This window comes from Chrysemys picta, chromosome 1, assembly GCF_011386835.1.
Source record: "Chrysemys picta bellii isolate R12L10 chromosome 1, ASM1138683v2, whole genome shotgun sequence".
NCBI classification, from domain to species: domain Eukaryota; kingdom Metazoa; phylum Chordata; order Testudines; family Emydidae; genus Chrysemys; species Chrysemys picta.
The window spans coordinates 133,449,543-133,459,627 of NC_088791.1; positions in this window are offsets into that span (position 1 = coordinate 133,449,543).

Consider the following 10,085-nt stretch of genomic DNA (forward strand, 5'->3'; position numbering starts at 1 on the left):
CATGGGGTAGTAAGTCTCTCGCTGGACTAGCGCCCCCTGCTGATGGCTGCTCTGGCAATTTCTCTGTCAGTAATTTGGACCTCTGGCCAGGTCAGTCTTAAGTCGACCCCTTCAGGATCATAGTAATCCAAATGAAAATTCCCCAAAATGCATTTCCCCCTCTCTAGGTTTCTTCCCAAGCCTCTCTTCAGCTCAGCCTGCAGCCTTCTTACTAGACTCAATCACCCTTGTGGTGAACTTGTACACTTCTGTCTTTGGGCCCAGAAGGGGAATGCCTTCTCACCATCTACTCTGGATTCCGGCCCAGGGGCTTGCTCGATCTGCATCTTTACTTATGCTACAATTCCCCACCAGGCCTAACCAGCTTCTTAAGTTCCCTTCCTAACCAGCTTCTTAAGTTCCCTTCTGGGTCTTCTAGTCTCTTCCCTTCTCAGTCAGAGTCTCTTCTGGGCACTTCCTGCCACTGGAGAGCTTTTAGTTTCTCCCTGCTTGGAGCTCCTCCCACTCTTTCCCCAGCTGGGCTTTATCACCACTTAACCATAGCTTTCATACCCCTTACTGCAGCTATCTTCTGCTGTTTATGGAGAATTGCCTGATGCCCCTCAGGTGTGGCTAATTCCATAGTCAGCCCATGGGACAAGCTTGTGCTACTCTCGCCCTCCTAATGGCCTCATATGCACACTGAAAGAGAAGACAAGATGGAATGCTGCCGAATGCCACATGAAAGCATCCTTGGGGAAGAGGAGCTCTTGTGAAATACTGATCTCTCTACAGGACAGAAACAAAACCACTTGAGAGCAGCCCCATCCCTCATCACCCCAAGCCTGTAGAAAAGTCTTCAGCACCCTGTGATCACTGGTATCAAAGATAGCTCATCTAATAATATCATTTTGGACACTTGATCCTTGTCTGTTGCTAGGAGATCTTCAACCAGTGCAACCCACACAGACTTTGTCGTGTCCAAGTTGGTAACTAGATTGACTAAGGTCACTGGAAAAGTTATATAAAATCTGTATCTCAATGCTGAGTTTTCATATAGAAACCATGTGGCAGATCTTCAGCTGGTATAAAGCAGGGTAGCTTAACTGACTTCAACAAAGGGATCAGCAGAGGATCTGGTCCCATCATTTAACATATCAGATAAAACTAAATCATTGGACTAAGCAAAATCTCAGGATATTTATATATCTTTCAAGCTGGCTGAAAAGGGGAGCACATTTTTTATGGGAACTTTTGTTGAAAAATTATAACTAATTTTCAACCAGCTATATCATAAAAATGTGTTTAGTAAATTCATCCATACATCCACATCAAATTTTGTACACAAACGTTCTTCCTCAAAGTCCGTATGTAGTAATTGTTATGTTCATGGCTTACAAACAGAGAAATTAGATAAATAATATAGCAACATTCTTGCTGGAAGATTGCAATGTAAATACTTTATTTCTTAGAATTCAGAACACCACAAAATAACCCATAAACAGAGAGAGACAAAGCAGGCTGCTTCCTAAAATAGAGAGGCACAACCCATCCCACCTTACTCTTGGCTGTCTGGCTGCTAATCGATTGCTGCTAGGCCCAGATCATATGCTTCCCTACATAGCCCCCTGGCCTGCAAGCAGGATCAGGAAAAATCCCTAAAATATAAAGTGGCAGATTAAAGTTTGAAGATAGTATTCAATGCACCACAGTGATGAACTCCTTAAATATGTATTGAAGTCTGGCTGAGGGTGGGGAGGCGCGTGCAGAGAAAGAACCATCCATACTGGCAGAGGTTCCACCCACATTCCAGTCAGGCTGTACATTGTAAAGTCCTTCACCTTTCATGTAGCTCATTGCTAAATTTCAACTTTAAAGAGGAAACAAATCAGAGATGGGGTGACCTGGCTCAGACTAGTCACATCCAGCTCAGGATTGCTTTAGAGGTAGAATTTTTGCTGAACTGGTGTAAAACAGCATTTTTTTCAAAGAGGTCCATATTGAATCACAAAATAAAAAGAGAAATCCTGCTGTCATAAGGTATGTGTACACGTAATCATTGATGTGACTGCAGCATGTGTAGGTGTAACTGAGCTAGATTTGATCTAGCTCGCTTGTATAACAATATCAGTGAAGCTGGTGCAGCATGGGCTACCCACTTGAGTACATACCAAGGGTCCCAGGTGGACTGGTACAATAAGCTTGTAAGTCTCACTTACAGCTGCCTGGCAGTGCTAGAATCAAGGAAATATAGGACCTGGCCTGCATGTTTTAAGTCACTGAACTACAGCAGCCCACCTCCTTCTCTGGCATGTAACAGAATATGCTAATGCCATTTTCATTGACCTCATTAGTTTATTTAAATCTTGACCTTGGATCCCCCCTTAACAGCTCCTTACTACAACAGTTATACTTCCTATATTAGTTCCATTTCTGCTCATGCTGCTGGAACCAAGTAATTTGGTCAGCATGTGCCATGTCTTCTTATTGAGTGCTTGAAGAAAAACTCCACTGTAACAGAAAAGTCACTACATGTAATTATAAAAAGGTAAATCATTCAAAAGAGTGTTGCTATATATAACTTAAAAAGAAAAGCTAACAATACCTACAGAAGTGATTACATGGCGCTTCTCAGGCTTAGAGAGAGTTTTAGTAATTTGCTGAGGATTTTCTAAAGGGACGGGTGATTTGTGGTGACTTAGAATTTGATGTGTTCATAGATGGATTCTCAGTTGTTCTGAGGATTTGTCACAGAAACAACACTGGGAGGTAGGAACAATAGGTAGAGCTGGGAGAAATATTTGTCACAAAGAAAAATGGTCAGTTTTTGAGTTCTCAAAACTTTTGTGAACTTGCCTGGTTTTTTGCATTTAGATATTTGTGAAATATAAAAAACAAAAAGCTCTTGATTTAAAAAAAAATCACATTGTAAATGGTACTATCAGTGGGAAGTAGATATGTTCTTCCATTTGCCATAGGCCAAGATTGTCAGAAGTGACTAGTGTTTTACTTTTTTTTTTTTTTTTTGCGAATCCACCTGGAGATACCCTTAGAAGGGCTTGGTTTTTACAAAGTACTGAACATCGACTCTCTGAAAAACAGGCCCTTTAAAGGTGTTTCAAGTTGGGCAAACAAAATTAAGGCACCCAAAGACCACTAGCTACTTTTTAACATCTTGCAAGCAATCTGATTTTACTTCACCATAGTCTTCTAATGTCTCATTGGAGACTATTTCCTTACTTCACTTCCTACTCTGCTGGTCCACAATCTGGCCCAATGGGAATGTTGTTGCTGTTCTCTCTTTCTAATGAAAGCCACCATTTCCCCTCAGGGCCGGCTTTAGGCCAATTCAACCAATTCCCCTGAATCGGGCCCCTTCCCTAAGAGGGCCCCGCGCCCAAGCCCCGGTACGGCATACTGGCAAGAGCCAGTGTGCTGTACCCGGGTGGCCCGGCTTCCCCAGGGTGCCCCAGGCCCTTTAAATTGCCACCAGAGCCCCACTGCTGGAGCCCTGGGGTAGGACTGCAGGCCTCTGGGGGCTATTTAAAAAGTCCGGGGCTCCCGTTGCTTCTACCGCCCCGGCCCTTTAAATAGCCGTTGGAGCCCCGCCGCTTCCCCAGGGCTCCCGCGGCTATTGAAAGGGCTGGGGCGGTGGAAGCAGGGGATCCCCGGGCCCTTTAAATAGCCCCCGAACCCCGGGCTGCTGCTACCCCGGTGTGGGAGGGAGGAGGAGGAGGGGGCACTTACCATACAGGGTGGGCTGTACCCACACCCTCTGCCCGCACCAGCCCCGCATCCCCTGCCCTGCCCGCAGCCAGCTCCTGTCTCCAGCCAGCCCTGCACCCCCTGCCTGCAGCCAGCTCCTGCCACACCCCCTGCCCTGCACCCCCGTCTTGCCTGCAGCTGCCCTGCACCCCCTGCCCTGCCCGCACCAGCCCTGCACCCCCGTCTTGCCTGCAGCAGCCCCGCACCCCCTACCCTGCTGCTGCCCACAGCCAACCCCTCACCCCCTGCCCACAGTCAGCCCCTGCCACACCCCCGGCCCTGTCTCCAGCCAACCCCTGCCGCACCCCCCTGTGGCCCTGCCCAAAGCCAGCCAGCCCCACAGACACCCCTTCCCGCACCAGCTCTGCACCCCCTGCCCTGCCTGTAGCCAACCCCGCACCCCCTGCCCTGTCTCCAGCCAACCCCTGCCGCACCCCCCTGCCTGAAGCCAGCCAGTCCCGCACTCTTCTGTCTCCAGCCCTGCCAACCCCTGTGGCCCTGCTTGAAGCCAGCCAGCCCACCCCACACACCCCTGTCTCCAGCCAGACTCGCACCCCTTGCGCTGCCTGCAGCCAGACCCTACCTCCAGTCAGCCCTGCCCTGCCTCCAGCCAGCCCCATGTCCAGTGGTGCCCTGCAGTTCCCAGGGCATAACCCTGCACACCTACTTCAATGAGGGGGGCAGGGAGCAGCTGGGACCCACACATGTGCACACCCCCCAGGGATTGTGAAACGGAGCTCATTTCTAGTTCAGGCCCATCTTTTTAAAAAAGAACTTTAGGTAGGGTTAACATACATCCGTATTTTCCCGGACATATCAGACTTTTTGGTTCTTAAATTGCCATCCGGGAGGAAATACGGACGTATGGTAACCCTACTGGTATAAAAAATACATACTGTGGCACATTCCTTAAATCAGAACTTTTTATAGGGAACCAGTTGCTAAGTAATGAAAGGCTTTTTACATGTTTTTTTTTTTTTTTAGTCATCCCTGCCGGGGCCCCGCCGAAAATGTTCGAATTGGGCCCCGCATTTCCTAAAGCCGGCCCTGTTTCCCCTATATTTCTAAAAGAGAAGTTCAGTCTAAAGATACTTTAATGCACAGGAAATTATGCTTAGTGTTTGAATGCATGAGCAAGGCAGGATTTGTAAAATAAGTTTTATTCTTTAAAAAAAACTACTATTGGTTAATTTAATACTGGTGAAACTAAACATTAAATATAAACCTAAAATACAGCAATTCAACAACTTTTAATATTTCCCGCCTTTCTCATGCACTCAAAGGCTGAGCTGCATTTGCTGAGTCTTAACCTATCATCAGATTAAGTTTGCTACTAGGACACATCAGACAAACAGCAGATGTCATTGAGAGGGGAAGGGGAAGAGAGAGAGAGAGACCGGCACCATTTGCTTTGGGGCTAGATTGTGCCTTTGGGGCACAGTTGCATCAATCCAGAGGGAGTACCAGAGGCACCTTGCCACAGAGAGGCACAATGCTTCCCAGAGTTCCCTGATTACACTGGAGCGAACAAAATCTGCTACACCCCTTTAAGGATACATCATACTCCCCTACACAATCTAGATAGTTTCCTCCCCACCCCCATCTCTCTCTCTCTCACCACTTTTGGGCATTGTGCTTACCCTAGGAAACATCCCAGCAGCCACCCTGTGCTTCCCTGATGCACATCATGCAACCGGTGCTCCTGACTCCCTCCCACAACTGCACGCCTGCATAGAGGCCGATGAAAATCTAGCCCTATATATGATTTACTTGTCAGACAGGAATGTAAGCCTAGTCCAGAACATCCCAGGAAAGTGTTTGATTGGTGAGGACAGAGAGGGATACTCGCAGACACTGCACCTATAAGAACATTTGAGTTGCTTGCTTAACCCTGAACTAATTGCTTAGCAAACATCTTTTTTTAGAAAGGTAAAATGGAGACTTAAGTCCATTTTTCATCCGCAGAACAGGTAGTGGAAGTACACACTTCACACATACGTCAGGCACCTCCTGCCAGTGTATGCCAGTCCAAGCCTAGAGTGTATCTACACTGCAGCTGAGTGTGTGCTTCCCAGCACAAGCAGACAGACGCTCACTAGCTTTGCTCCAGCTAGCAAGCTAAATGTATTAATTTGGCTGCAGCAGCATGGGTGGCAGCTTGGGCTAGCTACCTGAGTACATAACCAGGGGGTTGGGTGGGTTTGTTTTTAGCATGCCAGCTTTAGCATAGCTAGTGCATGTTTGTTTACCTGCACTGGGACTCACGCACACTCTCAGTTGCAGTGTAGACCCATTCCAGAGCTGACAAAGAAGCTCTATTTCATTCCCCTTCATTTCTTGATCGGTGTGCTGAGGGAGCTGACATGAGTGCCACTCAGTGTGACTAATGATGTTGGATTGTGCTATGTAGACTCCTGCTGTAATGTAACAGATAATGCCATGTTTCTTAAACTGTGGTCCATACATATAACTGGTTGTCTGCAGAGCACTTTCAAACGGCCGACAGAGCTATTTTGGTCACAGTGAGTGTTGAAGCATTTGTCTGTCATCAGCACTGACACCTGTTTGTTGTAGACCAGAAAAGAATTAGTTATAGATTTCTTTTCCCCCAGAGCAATCGAGTGCAAGGCCTATCTGTTTTCCCAGGTTTTCAAGAAAGGGGTAGCTTTGGACAGAGAGGGGTCTATTTCTTTGCCCTGACAAGTTGATTGGAGGTTGTGGGACGAGTCCACATTGTGTCATGAGTTTGTTTAATGTACATGCCACTGATTGGGGCTGAGAAAAGTGGCTAGGTGCATTTTTTTTAAATAAAGCCAGATAAATACCACTATAACTTATGCTCCTCTTTGCCTCAGGCTTGCTTCCTCTCTTTCTGTGGTGACTAAATCTGCAGGCAATATTAAAGCAATACAGAAAATTAGCAAAACATCAGGAGAACAGATCCAAATGGCAACGCGACTTGGAAAGACTGGAGCAGTGCACAGGAGAGGAAATTCAACTCCTGGGGCTCAATCCTCCATGGGGATGAGCACTCTGGCCTTATCCAGAAAAGCAGTTAGGGACAGATCTGAAAAGGTATTTAGGCACCTAACTATATGTGCTTCCCTGATGCACACCATGCAACAGGTGCTCCTGACTCCCCCCTCCTACTGCATGCCTGCATAGAGGCTGATGAAAATCTAGCAGATAATCACCTAGGGGATGCTATTGAAAATGCCAAGTAGGTGCCTAATTACATCTTTAGGCACCTACATAGTTTTAAAAAATCTGGCCCTTAAGAACATGCTTAGAGTTCGGCAAGAGCTTAATCCCATTGGCTGTAGTGTGATAAGTGGAACTGGAGAAAGAACGTTAGGTTGCAGAAGGGTCCCAGTTTGGGGTGTGTTGGGGACTCAGGAATGCAAGCAGAGGCTGTGATGTTACCAAACAAATAGGCCTCTCAGCATGTAACACTGGCCTTGCTAAATGCCCAGTAAAGTTCTTTCCTACAATGCTGCCCGCCTGCCACATCACTTATTGCTAACAAAGCAATGACAGCACATGCCTAAGTGCCTTGTTGGATTGAGCCAGAGTGCTCACCGCTAGAACTGGTGTGAAAATAGGGATTCTTTCCTCTGTAGAAAGTTTTGATGAGAAGAGACCGAAAAAAAAATTCATTTTCAACAAAATTTTCCATTGATATTTTTCACAGAATCTTGAAAACCAAAATATGTCAGTCAAAATTTAGAGTTGTAATGCCTCATGGGAGTTGTAGTTTTCTCATGTCCTCATTCTCCTCTATGGTACAGGATCCCCAAATGGACTACATTTCTCAGAGTGCCATTAAATAGATCTCATTTCCATCTTCTCTTCATAAGACTCTGCTAATGCTTAACATTTTAAAAAGTAGCAAGTGTTAATTGCCACAATCAAGGTCAGAAACTGAATCTTGGAGGGGAATCTGGGCAGGCGAAGACCTCTATTAGAGAAGCTCGAAATGTTTTGAGATTCAAAACGTTGTTGAAACTTTTCCAACACACAAAAATCACAAGAATAAAATTCTGTGAATGTGCTTTCCTGTTTTTCTAGCAGCTCTAATGTCTCTCCTCTGAAAAGGCTAAAAAAGCATCTGTGATAAGTTTAAGTAGTTTCTCATCCATTTGAAGAAAAGTAAATTCACCTGACATATTGTTTCATTTTTAATCGAGAAAATAATGCTTCTTTACTTTATAGTGTGGATATTACTCTGAAAAGTGACTCTGTGAAAATAGTCTTGTGGAGTTCCATACTCATTGTGTCTTCTCTGGCCACGTCTATACTAGGAGTGCTACTATTTGTATAAGAATACTAGTGTACTATACTGACAAAAAGCTACTAGACTGCTCTAGTGAAACCACCCTCCAGGAGTGAAACAAGCGACACTGATAAAAATGCAGTTTTACTATGTTACATCCAACACTAGGGGCTTCTGCTGGCACAGCTATGCTGGTCAGGGAATCACACCACTTCATGCCATAGTATGCTGTCAGACATCTATAGAGCAGACCTGGCTCAAGTTTGCATATCACATTTTCAGAGATTGGAAGGATAGAATTTTATTCTCCTCTAAATATATCATTCCTACAAACTCACACTCTAAACCAGGGGTAGGCAACCTATGACACGCGTGCCAAAGGCGGCACGCGAGCTGATTTTCAGTGGCACTCACACTGCCCAGGTCCTGGCCACCAGTCCAGGGGGCTCTGCATTTTCATTTAATTTTAAATTAAGCTTCTTAAACATTTTTAAAACCTTATTTACTTTACATACAACAATAGTTTAGTTATATATTATAGACTTATAGAAAGAGACCTTCTAAAAATGTTAAAATGTATTACCGGCACGCGAAACCTTAAATTAGAGTGAATAAATGAAGACTCAGCACACCACTTCTGAAAGGTTGCCGACCCCTGCTCTATACAGTCAAGGTAGATTCTTCCTCACCAGAAACGGAGGTTAAAATATGTCCCAACTATATCTGTACAGCCCTCATGAGAGATGATGGGTTTGCACAGTTATCCCTGAGAGAAAAATCTGAGGTTGCACTTATCAAAGAGGGCAGAATTTGGCCTATAGACCCTTTATTGCTCATAATGATTCATGAAATGGATAATTAAAACAAAGATTTTTATATCCGCTTTGTAAAATGATTGATTTCTCAAGAGACCCCCCCCCAAACAACATTTAGAATATTTATCTTATGAGTGTCATTTCTAATTCAGGTGTAGTATGCTCCATATGGCATAATGAGACCATTCATAACAGAATGGCTTAATTTTTTGTGAGGAGATTTTATTACATTGTAGTAGAATTATATATACACATATATTTTAAACCTCTACTCAAGAAGATTCCTTCCTGAGAAATAGTGAAGAACCATCTACTGAGAGAACAAAGACATCATAATAAGGAGATAGAAAGAAACATATTTTGTGGAGTCTGGATGAAACAAAACTTGCGTAAGATAGTCATTGACAGGGTGAATTATTAACAGTGGGTTCTAAAAGTAAAATGTAAAGCACTAGCACATGGATACCAAATGGTCTCAAACTGGTGTGCTTTAAGTTAACAATGGTATGTTAGTTTTCCAGGCTGGTGTAATTATGGACTCCATGAGTCTGATTTTCCAAAAAGGAGGTGGTCAGACTTCTTTTCTTCCAGCAGTAAACATAATTTGGCAACAACAATCAAAATCCGAGGCAGTTCCTCCTGAACTTTTTGCAAACAGATGTCCTCCTGGGGTTGGCCTTGGTAACATTAAAGTCAGAGCAGGCTTAATGGATGTTCAGCGAATGTATGAGAGCTTTTAAAAATGGAATTACAACAGCCTGGCAGGTGAGACTAGAACCAAAATATCAAGGGCCATACTAAATCTTACACTGGTTGCAACTAGCAGAAGCCAATGGGATTATACAACACTGCAAGAGTAGGAGGCAGTTTCGGTACATTTTTTAAAAAGTTGCATTCTGTGTTGGGTGGGATTTTGAAAAATGCTCAGAGCTGGCCTACCTCGGCTCCCATTGAAGTCAGTGGGAGTTTTGCCCAGGATTTAAATGGGAGCTCAGTAAGGCCAGTGCTGAGTCCTTTTGAAAATCCCACCTTTTTTTATTTACTATAGCATAGATTTTAGTTTATAAGCTAGTCTCAGCCCGCCTCATCTATAAGGATGACAAGAGGTGCTTCCAAACCACTACACAGAGGCAGGAATTCGCCCTCTTAGTCTCAACCCATCACCATAATGGCTCTTGAAAATTATCAAGGGACACATTCACTCTTTTAATAGTACATCTATCTGCAGCATATGGATCACTCTACAGGATTTG